This window comes from Acomys minous (assembly GCF_964271855.1).
Source record: "Acomys minous genome assembly, chromosome: 14".
Classification (NCBI taxonomy): Eukaryota; Metazoa; Chordata; class Mammalia; order Rodentia; family Muridae; genus Acomys; species Acomys minous.
The window spans coordinates 49,271,979-49,287,841 of NC_140496.1; the positions used below are offsets into that span (position 1 = coordinate 49,271,979).

General features: G+C 46.3%; 1 long non-coding RNA gene across 6 annotated transcripts in view; it reads right to left on the reverse strand.

Moving 5' to 3' along the window:
* The window catches only part of LOC311582538, a 185,788-nt gene that overhangs the window by 81,492 nt on the left and 88,433 nt on the right, over positions 1–15,863 (reverse strand). For 3 of the 6 annotated variants that reach the window (XR_014774133.1, XR_014774134.1, XR_014774136.1), the window contains one exon: positions 8,070–13,526. This is a non-coding gene — a long non-coding RNA (uncharacterized lncRNA). Of the gene's footprint in view, positions 1–8,069; positions 13,527–15,863 lie in introns of those variants that run through there. The other 3 variants (XR_014774131.1, XR_014774132.1, XR_014774135.1) reach the window with 2 other exon arrangements.

Genomic DNA, 15,863 nt, shown 5'->3' on the forward strand with positions numbered 1-15,863 from the left:
TCAGTCCTCTCCAGCACAGGTGTTAGGGTGCATCCACAGTCCTCTCCAGCACAGGTGTTAGGGTGCATCCTCAGTCCTCTCCAGCACAGATGTTAGGGTGCATCCGCAGTCCTCTCCAGCACAGGTGGTAGGGTGCATCCACAGTCCTCTCCAGCACAGATGTTAGGGTGCATCCACAGTCCTCTCCAGCACAGGTGTTAGGGTGCATCCGCAGTCCTCTGCAGCACAGGTGGTAGGGTGCATCCTCAGTCCTCTCCAGCACAGATGTTAGGGTGCATCCACAGTCCTCTCCAGCACAGGTGTTAGGGTGCATCCACAGTCCTCTCCAGCACAGGTGTTAGGGTGCATCCACAGTCCTCTCCAGCACAGGTGTTAGGGTGCATCCTCAGTCCTCTCCAGCACAGATGTTAGGGTGCATCCACAGTCCTCTCCAGCACAGGTGTTAGGGTGCATCCTCAGTCCTCTCCAGCACAGATGTTAGGGTGCATCCGCAGTCCTCTCCAGCACAGGTGTTAGGGTGCATCCTCAGTCCTCTCCAGCACAGGTGTTAGGGTGCATCCTCAGTCCTCTCCAGCACAGGTGTTAGGGTGCATCCGCAGTCCTCTCCAGCACAGGTGTTAGGGTGCATCCACAGTCCTCTCCAGCACAGGTGTTAGGGTGCATCCACAGTCCTCTCCAGCACAGGTGTTAGGGTGCATCCTCAGTCCTCTCCAGCACAGGTGTTAGGGTGCATCCACAGTCCTCTCCAGCACAGGTGTTAGGGTGCATCCACAGTCCTCTCCAGCACAGGTGTTAGGGTGCATCCACACTGCTCTCCAGCACAGGTGTTAGGGTGCATCCGCAGTCCTCTCCAGCACAGGTGTTAGGGTGCATCCACAGTCCTCTCCAGCACAGGTGTTAGGGTGCATCCGCAGTCCTCTCCAGCACAGGTGTTAGGGTGCATCCTCAGTCCTCTCCAGCACAGGTGTTAGGGTGCATCCGCAGTCCTCTCCAGCACAGGTGTTAGGGTGCATCCTCAGTCCTCTCCAGCACAGGTGTTAGGGTGCATCCGCAGTCCTCTCCAGCACAGGTGTTAGGGTGCATCCACAGTCCTCTCCAGCACAGGTGTTAGGGTGCATCCTCAGTCCTCTCCAGCACAGATGTTAGGGTGCATCCGCAGTCCTCTCCAGCACAAGTGGTAGGGTGCATCCTCAGTCCTCTCCAGCACAGGTGTTAGGGTGCATCCGCAGTCCTCTCCAGCACAGGTGTTAGGGTGCATCCACAGTCCTCTCCAGCACAGGTGTTAGGGTGCATCCTCAGTCCTCTCCAGCACAGATGTTAGGGTGCATCCGCAGTCCTCTCCAGCACAGGTGGTAGGGTGCATCCTCAGTCCTCTCCAGCACAGGTGTTAGGGTGCATCCGCAGTCCTCTCCAGCACAGGTGTTAGGGTGCATCCACAGTCCTCTCCAGCACAGGTGTTAGGGTGCATCCACACTGCTCTCCAGCACAGGTGTTAGGGTGCATCCTCAGTCCTCTCCAGCACAGGTGTTAGGGTGCATCCGCAGTCCTCTCCAGCACAGGTGTTAGGGTGCATCCGCAGTCCTCTCCAGCACAGGTGTTAGGGTGCATCCGCAGTCCTCTCCAGCACAGATGTTAGGGTGCATCCACAGTCCTCTCCAGCACAGGTGTTAGGGTGCATCCTCAGTCCTCTCCAGCACAGGTGTTAGGGTGCATCCGCAGTCCTCTCCAGCACAGGTGTTAGGGTGCATCCTCAGTCCTCTCCAGCACAGGTGGTAGGGTGCATCCGCAGTCCTCTCCAGCACAGATGTTAGGGTGCATCCACAGTCCTCTCCAGCACAGGTGTTAGGGTGCATCCGCAGTCCTCTCCAGCACAGGTGTTAGGGTGCATCCACAGTCCTCTCCAGCACAGGTGTTAGGGTGCATCCGCAGTCCTCTCCAGCACAGGTGTTAGGGTGCATCCACAGTCCTCTCCAGCACAGGTGTTAGGGTGCATCCGCAGTCCTCTCCAGCACAGGTGTTAGGGTGCATCCGCAGTCCTCTCCAGCACAGGTGTTAGGGTGCATCCGCAGTCCTCTCCAGCACAGGTGGTAGGGTGCATCCTCAGTCCTCTCCAGCACAGGTGTTAGGGTGCATCCGCAGTCCTCTCCAGCACAGGTGGTAGGGTGCATCCGCAGTCCTCTCCAGCACAGGTGTTAGGGTGCATCCGCAGTCCTCTCCAGCACAGGTGTTAGGGTGCATCCACAGTCCTCTCCAGCACAGGTGTTAGGGTGCATCCGCAGTCCTCTCCAGCACAGGTGTTAGGGTGCATCTACAGTCCTCTCCAGCACAGGTGGTAGGGTACATCCTCAGTCCTCTCCAGCACAGGTGTTAGGGTGCATCCACAGTCCTCTCCAGCACAGGTGTTAGGGTGCATCCGCAGTCCTCTCCAGCACAGGTGTTAGGGTGCATCCACAGTCCTCTCCAGCACAGGTGTTAGGGTGCATCCGCAGTCCTCTCCAGCACAGGTGTTAGGGTGCATCTACAGTCCTCTCCAGCACAGGTGGTAGGGTACATCCTCAGTCCTCTCCAGCACAGGTGTTAGGGTGCATCCACACTGCTCTCCAGCACAGGTGTTAGGGTGCATCCACACTGCTCTCCAGCACAGGTGAACACTGCAGGATCAAGGAAATGTATACTTCTTCCTCCATAAAGGAAGGGCTTCCCCAAAAGTGAGCAGTGGGCTCCAATATATACAACTCGTTTTCTTCAGTTCTGCCTTCTCTTGCCGTGACCCTCCCCCAAAGCTAAAGGTAAGATAACCACATGAGGGCTACAGCATGGACAGACCCATCCCAAGTTCTTTCTGTATAAACAAAGATGATGATGCAATATAATGACTGCTGGAAAATGAACCAGAAACATGTCGCCTTTACCTGCTGAAAAACTACTCACAGTGGCTGCCCGCCATTTATTCATTTATGGAGACAAAATATTTCTGTTTTATTAAACACCTATTAAGTCATAGGATGGTTACTAAAATATTGGGAGGGAGACAGATGTACCATTGTGACAGGCTACACATTTTCAATGCAGTTAAAAGAACCGTTCAGGACTGGGCATAGTGGTACACACCTTTAATCCCAGCACTTAGGAAGCAAGCAGATCTCTGTAAGTTCAAGGCCTGCCTGGTCTACACACTGAGTTCCAGATTAGCCAAAACCATGTAGAGAGACCCTGTCTCAAAAAACTAATGAACAAAAAAAAATCATATAAGCAGTCAATTCCATTTAATAGCTGAGCTATTCACATAGTGATGGATAAGCTATTCTTGACCTTATGTTTGCAGGGCATTTAAAAAAATAATAATGAAAGGAAAATTATGCTTTTTCTAAACATATTTCCTCATTTTTTAAAGATGACTTTCATTGGGAACACAGGATTAGAGTATTGGATCCTTATATCCAAAAGGAGATGGGAACAGCCAGGACTGTCCAAAGCGCAGACAGGCTGTGGTCAGAGGTGCTGGCTCATCTGGGCTCAGCTGTCTGTGATCAGTCCCATCCAATCCTCTGTGGGAAGTTGTAAATACTTCTCTGAACACAGAGTGGGCAAAATTGAAGCAGACAGCGCAGAATTCTAATTATTCCGAATGAAAGAATCAAAATATTAGCAACTCGCCACACATTGCTCTCTCCTCCTTCTAGAGTCCTACGTTGGATGTTTTCCACTCATTAATTCACTTGTTCAGACAACAAAATTTTTAGCACTGTGCTAAACCACAAAGAATTCTTCAAATTAGTGTTATGTCTAAGGAAGGGCCCCGTTCCTGGATTTTGAATTATCTTTTTAAAACAAACTGGACAAAGTCAACAGTTGCGTTTCTTGACAATGTAAGAGTTTGTTCAATGAGGAGAGGGTGTTAAATTTCATTCTTCAGAGAACAATCTAGACAAATGTTTTTCTCTTTTGTTCTGTTTTACTTTAATATTGTTAGATACTGCGCACAAAAAGAAAAGTGGGTGCAACCAAAAAAATCAAACTTTGACTGACTCTTAGAAAGTGAATATCTTCTTATATATTGTTTTTAAAATTCCAAATGCTGTTGATGATAGATAGGATATGAGGGACAGTGTGAGACTCCATCAGGCAGCAAGGAAAGTAGACAACCTACACCTTATCAGTTAAGATCCACATGGCGCCATATAAAGCCACTATGTACCGAGCTCTAGGCACTTCTGCTCCTCACTTTTCACCCAAGGGAAAGAATAGAACCTATCTCCACAAAAGGTATCACACAAAAACATTAAGAATGGATTTGTTCATTATTACAAAATGTGTAAGTAATCCAAATAGCCGTCAGCAAGTGAATGAACAAGCAAATTATGATGTAGTAAAATAGTGAGATGTTACTTAGCAACACAAGGGATGACGTATTGAAACACAAAACAATATAAGCGAATCTCAAGAGCACTCTGATGAAAGAAGCCAGACACCGCGTATGTTGATCACAGTTACAGACTCCATTTCTTTGATGATAAAAGTCAAGTCAGTCGTTTGCATGGACATGAGGAAACCTCTGTTGATGGGATTACATCATGGCTCAGGTGGTCTTCAATAACTCTACCACTAAAACTCTGCATCCGCTCAGGAGGAAGAGGTAGATAGATCTCTGAGTTTGAGGTCAGCCTGGCCCAGAATGAGTTCCAGGACAGCCAGGGCTATGTAGAGAGGTCCTGTCTCAAAATAAATAAATAAAACTCTGTGCATCCACCATATGCAAAGTCTTCATTTCCTTCCTTAGAATGTTGTGAGCACAAAATGAAACCATGGCTCAATAAGCTCTTGCACTGTACACTTCCTCCCCAACACCCAGCAGCCACCAGCCTGTTTCTGTCGTCTGAAAACTGACCTACTTTGTGTATTTTACACAAGTGAAGTTATACAGTGTGTGATGTTTTGTGTCTGGTGTTGAGGGGTTGGTCTGCTGCTATGTATTCAGATGCTAAATACTGCCCCCCCCATATCTGGTTTGAGTCCAGTTGAACACATTCTCACATATATACCTTGCTCCCCAATTTAAAGTTTGTTGGTTAATAAAAATAGCTAGAAGCCTGTAACTGGGCAGAAGAGAAGTAGGCGGAGCCTAGGTTCCCAGGCTTGGGGTTAGATGGAGACCATGAGGTAAGAGAGAGGAGAGGAGAGGAAGCCAGAGAGAAGCTGTCACCATGGGGCAGCGTGGACCATGAGCACATAGCCATGAGCACTGGCCTGATGGAACAGGAGCAGCCCAGGCAGGAACAATGACAGCAAGTACCCTGGGGCATGCAGCAGGGAAATAGCAAAACAGCTTATAGGCTTTACCTGCCCAGCTATGGTGCCTTAAAGCTTGTATAAGTCTAAACGGCCTCTGTGTCTTCTATTTGGGAAGTAAATGATCCGAAGTGGAATAGAAAACCCAAATAGTTATTCAGGACAAAGTGGGGCATAGTGAACCTCCTGAAAAATAACTTTTGCTTTAATCTGGCTTCTTTCACTTGGAATAATGAGTTAAAACTTCATCCATCTTAAAGTACACTTCAGTACTTAGTTGTGCGGCTAAAAAATGTTACACTGTATATTCATATTATCATGCATCATTGCATCCATGACAGACATTTGTGTTGTTATTTTTATTAAGAAGGTATTTTTAATTAATTAAACATTTTATATATACATTAATATTATTACACATAAACAAAAGACTACCTATAGCAAGAAGAACCATGATACAATCAGGAATTATATAAGTGCTACATTCTTAGTGTTTTGGCTATTTGTTACTCTTTGGCTACATGAGTTGCACTTCTGTGAACATTGATGTGTTTGTGTCCCTACAGTTCAGGTTGTACAGCCATTGCCTCTAAGATGAAACAATCTATTCTAGAGGAAGACTCATGAAACTCTGGAAGTAAGCAAGTTGTCTTGGTCTGGAAATCTAAAACCTCCAAGAGTCAAAGGCTCTTCAGGAGGATTAGAGGCACAGTCGCATCCTGCTGAGTGAGGAGCCTCTGGCTAACTCAGGGGATAGAGGAGGTTACCTGGGTCTTGGAGCTCCAGGCCTGCAGCTGTGTGAGCTGTCACCCATGGTGGGGTGGGCTTTCTGATGCTGTGATTGCCTGAGTCATCCCTGTCCCTCATCCATACTCCTGTAAATAACCCCAATACACTCAGGGGTCACCAAGTTGTGCTTCAGTGTAACCATTACTTTGGTTGTGGTCAGTTCCCTACTGGGAGTAAATAGAAGTCTGTGTCCTGTCTAGCGAAGAAGAGTCTCACAGCACACTTCCCGGGATGGAGCTCTTGGGTCAGATGGGAATCATACGTTCAACTTTTCAATTCCCCATCTGAGTTGCCATTTTTATCATCCTATTGAGTGGGAAGTGGATTTCACTGTGGGTTTGCTGTTGCTTTTACAGAAAACTGGAACACAAAGAAATCTATCAACTAACTTCCTTAACAAATTTTAGTGGTGGCTTAGAAAGGAGTCTTCACCTCACCTTCACCCTCTCCTCCCTAAACACCCAACTACTACCCCTCCCATCCTCCCATCTCTCCCACCCCCACCACACTCCTATAGCACATGCTATTTTGTAGCCACAATGCTACACTGCTTATCTTATGTGTACTAATATTTTTAATTTTTAATAATTATGGAGTTCTCACAACCCTATATGGAAGGTATTATGATTAACTCCTCATTGCAAATGAAGATCCTTTAAGATCCTAAGTAGGGGAGGGGGCTGGAGAGACGGTTAAGAGCACCAGCTGCTCTTTCAAAGGACCCAGGTTCAATTCCCAACACCCACCTGGTGGTTTACAACACTCTGTAACTCCAGTCCCAGCGGATTTCCTCCTCTGGCCTCAGTGGACACTGCGTGCACAGGGTGCACAGACAATATGTAAAGGCAAAACACCTGTCCTCATAATTCTCTTTACTTAAGAGAGAGTAAGAGTCTGGGAAGATGGTTCACTGAGTAAAGCACTTGCCAAGCAAGCATGAAGACCTAAGTTCAATACCCATATTCCAAATAAGCCAGAGGCCATAGTGTATGTTCAAAACCCCCGGTCCTCCAGTGGTGAGATAGGAGGCAGAGACAGAGGAATCCCAGAAGCTCATGTGCAACTTAGCCTGGCATGCCCAGCAGTGAACAGGAGACCTGCCTCACACAAGGTGGAACTCAGGGACTGCATCCAAGGTTGTCCTCTGACCTCTATGTAGGTCCACAACACAGCACATATACTCACACACATCACACACACACACACACACACACACACACACACACACACACGCACGCACACACGCACATGCACACGCACACGCACACACACACACATACACACAAACCCTATAGATACAAAGCACAATGGATTTTTTAATGACCTTAAGTGTATAGCTAGTAAATACTGAAACCTGAATTAAAATCTGGACAGGTGACTTTGAGTTCATTTTTGTTTGTTTTTGTTATTTTGTTTGTTTTTGTTATTCAGTCCCCAACATGGCTGAAACTGATGGCCTAACAAATATAAGTTGACTAATGTAATTTAATTATAACGCATAAGTTTGAATTTAGGCACCCAGCACTGTATTTGAAATATACATAGATGACTTTGAGCTATCAATAACTGCCTTGTCCTCAGGCCACCTGTAGGGGTGCCATTCTGCCTCCAGTGTGCTGTAAAGTGCAGTTCTGACCCCTCTGTGAACCTCTACACCTCAGCAGACACTAAATCTGACCATAATGGCAAGAAATCTTCAGCTTTCCTCTTAGGATACTATGCATTTCCTAGGTGGCTGTAGCTATATGTTTGGAGTCTGGCTTATTTGGAGAAAAAGTACCCAACAGCCCTAATCAGCCTAGTAAGATCCTCCCTTCCATTAACTTTGCAGTGTACTTCAGGGTTTCAGATAAAAGCAACATTCCTTTCTGGGCCCCCTATCCCACAATCCACAGCAATCAGTCTGCAGCCAGTCAAGAAAGACCAGGAGCCTTTAAAAAAATTTTTTCAAAGAAAATTAATTACCAAAAAAATTTATGAACCACTACAAAAGATATGAGCAAGAAATAGCACAGAATGAGCAAATAATGATCCAGAAAGTTATATAATGTCCTTGAATCTCCCCCGAGGGTTCCGAGAGTTCTGCGACCTTTGCCTTCTCCATGCTTGTCATTCCTGGTCAGCTGAGCAGGGCGCAGACAGCTCTTGTTGTGTGGCCATCCCGCCCAACAACAGATATGAGGCCAGCGTCCACTTAAACGTCTCTGGGGATCACGGTGCTGTGCACCAGGCTTTGCAGAACCAGGGGACAGCGGGAGAAGAGTCGCCACTCTGAAGGCCAGAAAACCAAGGGTTAGCTTTCAACTTCCTTTCCTACCAGCAACCCCGGGAAAGTTACAGAGTGCTGTGTGCCTTCCTTTGCAAATCTCCTAAAGCTTGCGGTGAATACTGCCGTGCACACAGCCTGCTGGGTGCTTGGCACAGAGCCGAGAAGAGGCTAATTGCACTGTGGCCACTAGCTACCAAAGGGCATCAACCATCGTAATTACCACTCCATTATCTCACATTCCCTTCTTAGGTAGGTTAGAAGAAGCCCAAAATGGAAAAAGCAGCTCAAGTATCTAAACTTTATTCTCTTCTCAGGTTAGCCTCAAGAGATAATTTGCAGGTAGGTCATGACTTTCACCTAAAAGTGTCCCCCGAGTCCAGAAAGCATACAAGCCGACACCACGACCCAAGCCTTGCTCCAGTTACCCTGAGCTCCCTTTCACTCTCTCAAAGTCAATCCTGTGAACGTGTTAGTCAGTTTCAAATGGACACCTGGCCCACAGTTGCTGCTACAGTAATGGGTGTCACTGCTAGCCAACCACAGGTCAAAGGATGGGCAGTCCTAAAACGAACCCCTCTAACTGGTGCAGACAGTTGAGTGGTTGGAAACGGATATTCTGCATGTCCCATCATCAACGGGTCAGTTTGGAAGTGTTGGCCTATTTTAAGAACAAAATCGAAACTGGCCTTTTATGGCCATTCAAAAGCAGGCAGATAGTATCTGCAACCAGTTACTTCTTTGCCATTATGGGATTGCTGCTCCCCAAAGCAGGTGGCCTGAAGCAGACTGTGCCAGCTGCTTCCTGGGCCATCCACAGTCATATGTCCACTCTCTGTGCACAACCCCCCAAAAAAAGAAGAAGAAGAAGAAGAATCCAACAGGCACTAAACAGAAACAGGCCCACGCAGGGGAAAAAAACCATGTCTGTGACGCACACAGCTCAGGCCACGGATATTCCAACTGTTCTCTCTCCATGCCTGTTCAGTTAAATGGATGGTTCTTAGCTCTCTGCTTGTTTGACCTTCTGAATAGTTTCTGAAGCAATGTGTGGCTGTTCTCACGGCTTGATGGAAACGGCCCTTCTGGTCCTCTTGTCATCACTCAAGCGTCTTCTCACCCTCCTAGGGGTTCTTGTGACCCCCCCTCCTCTCTTGAACCAGGGGTCATCCCAGGATTTCCAACTCTGGGTACCGCTCTCACTTTCAGGTCCAGACAACCCCATGGCACATGACACCTCCTACCGCAAGAAACTGAAACTGAATGATGTATCTCATCGATAGATAGATAGATAGATAGATAGATAGATGCATTTACATGCCTCAAATAAAACAACTTAAGGCAAAGTTTCTAGAACACATCCTATTTACAAGATAAGAAGTGGCAAAGCAGACATGACCAGCAGGAAACTGGACATAAGTTTCCTGAAATAAATTTACAATAACCACCACAAAATATCTTTAAAAAGTTTCTGTCTTGCCGGGAGTGGTGGCTCACACCTTTAATCCCAGCACTCGGGAGGCAGAGGCAGGCAGATTGCTGTGAGTTCAAGGCCAGCCTGGTCTACAAAGCGAGTCCAGGACAGCCAAGGCTACACAGAGAAACCCTGCCTCAAAAAAAAAAAAAAAAACAAACAAAAAGTTTCTGTCTTTGCATGTGGTGATTCTATTTCTATATAGTAGTTATGCATAGGTTGATATTTTCTACAAGCATTGTTCAGTTTAAAAACATTTGAAGTGGCTGACTGGAAAGCAGCATGGATACGTTCACCAACAGTGATATATTCACATGAAATATTAAAATATCTCAAACACATTTTTACATATAAAGCTTTTTAAATACTTATTTCTTTATTTATTGGTTTTTGTTTGTTTGTTTGTTTGCTTGGTTGCTTGGTTGGTTGGTTGGTTGAGTGGCTGGCTGTTTAAGACAGAGAGAGTCTCTCTATGTAGCCCTGGCTGTCCTGGAACTCACTTGGTACCCAAGCTCGCCTCGAGCTTAGAGTTCCTCCTCTCTCTGCCTCCCCAGTGCTGGGATTAGAAGTGCATGCCACCACACCCAGCCGGATTTATTTTTACTGTGTGTGTGTGTGTGGTGATGGTGGGGTGTGTGTATATGCTATATGTGGTTGCAGTGCCCACACAGCCAGAATAGCTTGGAGCTGGAGTACAAGTAACTATGAGCCCCCCAGTGTGGACACTGGGGACTGAACTCAGATCTTCTGAAAGAGCAGCAAGTGCTCTGTGCCACGGAGCCATCGCTACAACCCCATACGCGTAACATTGCTACTACATAAAGTTTTACCCCAATTACTAATATATCTATGTATGTTTAAACAAACATACAGATGTAGTGAACAAGAACTAGGAATGCAAAGAAGTCACATTAATTGTTAATAGTGATTATTTCTCATGATTTTTGCTCATGCTAGAGAATGAAGCCCGGGGCTTTGGCATGGTAGGCAAATGTTCTACCACTGAGCCAACACCCCAGCACAATAATAATTATTTTGTAGTGTTAAGAAATGTGGGGAGTCACCTGGAGGTGGAGGTGCACACCTTTAGTCCTAGCACTCAAAGGCACAGGCAGGCAGATCTCTGAGTTCAAGTCCAGTATGGTCTACAGAGCTAGTTCCAGGACAGCCAGGGCTACACAGAGAAACCCTGCCTTGAAAAACCAAATAAGTAAATAACAAAAAATGTGGGTGCTGGAGGGATGGTTCATTCAATAATGCACTTGCTGTGCAAGCATGAAGACCTGAGTTCATATCCCCTGACCCGTGAAAAATATGGGCGTGGTGGCATGTGTCTGTGACCCCAGCTCTGGTGGGGATTTAGATAGGCTGATCTGTGCAGCCAGCCAGCCTAACCAAATTGATGAGCTCCACCTTCAGTGAGAGATGCCACCTCAAAACATAAAGGAAGAGCAATATAGGAAGTTCCCTAATGTTGACCTCTGACCCACAGAGACACACACATTCATGTACACCCATGAACACTATGTACATACCTGCACACATACACACAAAAATAACAGTAAAAAAAAGAAACATGGGTGTTTTATTTGTTCTGTGGGCTTTCTGTGTGCTTGTTTTCAAATTTTATTAAAATGACATGACTCGCTTCTGTACAGAGAGGAAATAAACTATTCAGGAAAAAGGCTCTGAGAACAGGGGGTGGGGGGTGGAGGGGCAGGGCTCAAGAATGAAGGTGACAGGATGGAGAGATGACTTAGCTGTTAAGAGCACTGTCTGCTCTTCCAGAAGACCCAGGTTCAATTCCCAGCACCCACATGGCAGCTCACAACTGTCAGTAACTCCAGTTCCACAGGATCTGACACCCTCACACAGACACACATGCAGGCAAAACACCAATGCACATAGAACAAACTATATTGAATTAGAAAAAAAGAATAAAGGCAACACGGTATGTATCACTAAGCAGATGGCGTAACTAGTGTGTGCTTCAGGGCCAGACGAATCTGATTAAACAGGCTTAAGTCCTGTTTGAAGCCAGACTAGGGACAGCAGCAATGGTTCACTTCTCAGAACTGTACACACATTGGAGACAACACTTGGCTGGCCTTGCTCTCTTAATTGCAGCATGACGGACGTCATGTGGAAAGGTTGTCTTCACAAGCAGAACAGTGGGGTTACCTTGACCTTCCCTCTAACTGGCCGGCAGCCCTGTGACGACCTGCAGATCCCCTGGACCCACGTTCCCCTCACTTATAAAATGAAAATATTCTTTCTCCACCCTGTGCAGGGGTGGTGACGCCTGACTTTTTTATGTTTCAAGGTTTCCACATTGTGAGTTTGCCCACCTGCCAAAATGTGTTTGAATCCCCAAGGCAATCTGCCCTGCGCTCACAGAGCTGCAGAATGCTAGAGGTCCACCCAGACATCCCCACAGGTGATGAGCCAAGCCAACTCCTGGCTTCACATTTCAGTTTTCACACTGTGAACCAGTGTCCTTTCACGATCTACCAAGTGCCGCCATGTCTGCATTTCTGTTGTGTGGGGATTCTCGCGCGTGCTGAAGTAACATTCCATGTTTCTACATACAAGAAAGCTGTGGCGTGCCAGTGAGGCGCATATGTGTGTCAGCCAGCCTTCATCTATGCTACAGTGCTCTTGGCCATGAGTTCCATGTTAAAAAAATCAATAACACATACCAAGTAAGACCATTGAACATAAATATATAAAGATCAAGGGTATAAATTAATAAGAACATATACTCAAAACTGCAATACCCAGTATTCAATAATTTACTATTCCTGGTAAATTTATAGACAACATAATTAATGAGAATTACTCTATTATAACTTCATTTCTGTTGCTGCGTTAAGCATATCCTGACAAAAAAATCAAGTCAGGGAAGAAAGGCTTTATCTGGCTTATGATTCCAGTGCCTCATGTCTGTGGTCAAGAGGGGCAATAAATGATGTCACACATGCTCACTTGCAAGCTTGTGTGTGCTTGGCTGCAAACTCTCATGACCTCCTGTCTAGGGAGTGGTGCTACTCGCACTGGGCTGGGTGTCCCCACAGCGACTAAGGCCGTCTAGACAACAGCTCTTAGACCTGCCCTCAGGCCAATATGATGTAGACCATCCCTCAATTAGGTTCTCTTCCCACGTGATTCTAGCTTACGTCAAGTTGACAGTTAACTCTAACCGTCCCAAACTGTTTACACAACTCACTCGTACTTGGCACAAATATTGTCCTGAATTCCAACGTAAGCCAGAATTAATATGATGCTTAAAATGAAGGAAACAAACATCTATTCAATTTACTTGATGTCACCTCACATCAACTAGCAGCTGACATAATGCAACTGCTTTTATCGGGACACAGAGTTGCATTTTCTGAAAAAGACAAGCACAATGGCTTTGTGTGTCCCCTCTGTCTGGGCTACACCTACAGCAGCAGTCCCCCCCACCCCCATATTTCCCAGGTCACATAGCTCATCCACAGTCAAAGATCTTACAAGGTCACCAAAAGAACATCACTATGGTGTTCTAGGCCAAGGGTAGCTATTGAGCCCTCTTTTCAGAGCTTCCTTACATTGAAGAAAATAGGCATTCTGCTTCTTCCCAGTCAGCACTCGCCCCTGCAGGGACACACCTCCAACTTAATTACCAGTGGGGAGTTGCTGAGTCTGCAGCCTTCAACACCAGTGTTTCTGGAAGACATAACAAAAAGAATCGTTTTTGAAAAGACAGTAGGCTTGCACTAACCCCGAGAAAACACCAAAGTCCAATGTAAGCAGGTTCACAGAACCCCAGAATTCTTGGAAAAGTTTCACGTCCGCACAAGATGAGAGAAGACAGGGACACTGTCTCAGACTTGAGGACACTAAGGACCAGTGCCACCTAAATGTGATGGTCAAGTCTGGCGTGAATCTTAAAACAGAAAAGGACATTTAGTGGGAAATACAGAAATGGAACTAAACACAATAGTTATGAGCATTGTGTCTCTGCTGGTTTTCATTTGGCTAACTGTATCCTGAGTAAACATTTAGTGTTTATGTTATGAGAAGCCGGATGAGACTCCAGAATTCTAAATTACATTGACAGCTCTTTTCTACAGTCTAAAATTAACTTAAGAAAATTTGAGAGATGAGAATAAAAGGAAGGAGAGAAGATAGGAGGAAGAGAGAGGACCCATCCCCCATGCAAGCCAGAGCCTTGAAATGCAGCCAGGTTGTGGGGAGGGGAGGCAGTCAGCTGCTGGGGTGCTGGGTGATTGCCTCTCTCCTCCCCGGACAGGAAGCAGTGCTTTTCCAGGTGGGTAGGATGCTCACTCTCCCCACGGCCTTTAAACTCCACCACAGAGCAGATGTTTCAAAGCAGGCTAACTGTGGAGCACTCTTTCCTGTTTCCAATCAGATTACAGTTGCCCAGATGGAAGAATGACCCAGGTGCCCCATCTGGAAGAGTGTACCTCAGCTGCAAAGGGCTGTAAAGTCTATAGATAGTGTCTCCACTCCATGGGAACTCCATGTGGAGGAATAAGTATCTTCAGATATTCTCTTGGGATAATGTGTTCCCGAGACTCCCAAAGTGCAGTCATTATATGGCCATAATTATTTCTAGCTTGCTGCCATTACACGTTCCAAGTGTCCCTTTCCAAGTTCTTCTGAACAATCTTTGCTGCTTAAAATCTTCTATTTAAATAGTTACTGGCAAAGGCGCAGGTATGATCCAAACAGCAGGAAGCTATCTAGATACTTCCTAACAAGCTAGGATAGCCAGCCTAAAATACTGGAAACTTATCTTCTTCTCTACACCCGACATGAGCCAGCCCTTGCTGATAATGGCTGGGGAGATTGCCAGAGCCCTTAGCAGTCTGTCCACTGTGTTCTTCCCTGACTTTGACATGACAGATGTGACTATAATGGTTAATCAGGACACAAGAGAGGCCACGATTCATACCAGAATCAGCCTACCAGATTAATAGTTAACGTGATAATACTGGGCCCAATCCAATGACCCAAGAGAGGTGATAACAATGGTGGTACCATTAGTAAAGAGAAGAAACATTAGCAGCCATTAAGCTACGGTTGTGCTGCAGCCACTGTGTTAAACACCACACGAGGGACATGAACTCCCATAACTCTCCCCTCCAGCCCTTCAGTAATTATGAACATCATCTCTCACATGAGTCTAGTCATCTCAGAGTGAGCAGCATAGCAGTGATGCCAGCATCTACAAACGTAGTGATGACATTGCACTATTTTTGTTGAGTAAAACCAAAAAGTTCCGAGTGTGCATGTCATCCCAGTTGGGATGTCCCAGGTCTGGGAGATGCTGCCTGGCAGAATGGAGCCCCTAAGAACCATCTGGGCCTGGTTCCTTTGCTTCCCACTGACCTTAGTAGAGAGCTAGCTTAAACCCAGAGCTGCTGCAGAGCCTGGAGATGTAACCCTGCCCAAACCATTGCCTCTGTAGACTTGGAGTCACACAGCTGCCTCATAGCTGGTGTTCAAATGCAACTGACCTCTCTGTGGCTTCAAAGGTAAGTTCTAACAACGCATCCAACGTGACCTGCCTGGACAATGTTTCTTTTCTACACGGCTGGCCTATGAGTACCCTTCCAAGTCCTCCCTGACTAATAAGTACATAGAAAAAGATGGTCTGTCCTTGTCATCTTGAGCCCCAAGTCGCAAGGACTGTTGGGCCTACCTATTGCCTTTCTTCTTTTGCTTACATCTAGTCCCTCAACAAATTTTGTTGGTTCTGCTTCAAAAACTCTCCTTAGTTTAGTGTTTATTGACAGGTTTACTCATGTAGCAATTTATTCATGATGTAAAGCTGAATAGTAGCTTTTCACTAACTGAGAATTATTTAAAGCCAAGCATTATATTCCTGTGGTGGTTTGAATGAAAATGGCCCCCATAGGCAGACAGGGAGCAGCACTATTAGGAGGTGTGCCCTCGTTGGGGTACATGTGGCTTTGTTGGAGGAAGTGCGTCACTGGGGGCAGGCTTTGAGGTCTCAGAAGCTCAAGCCAGGCACAG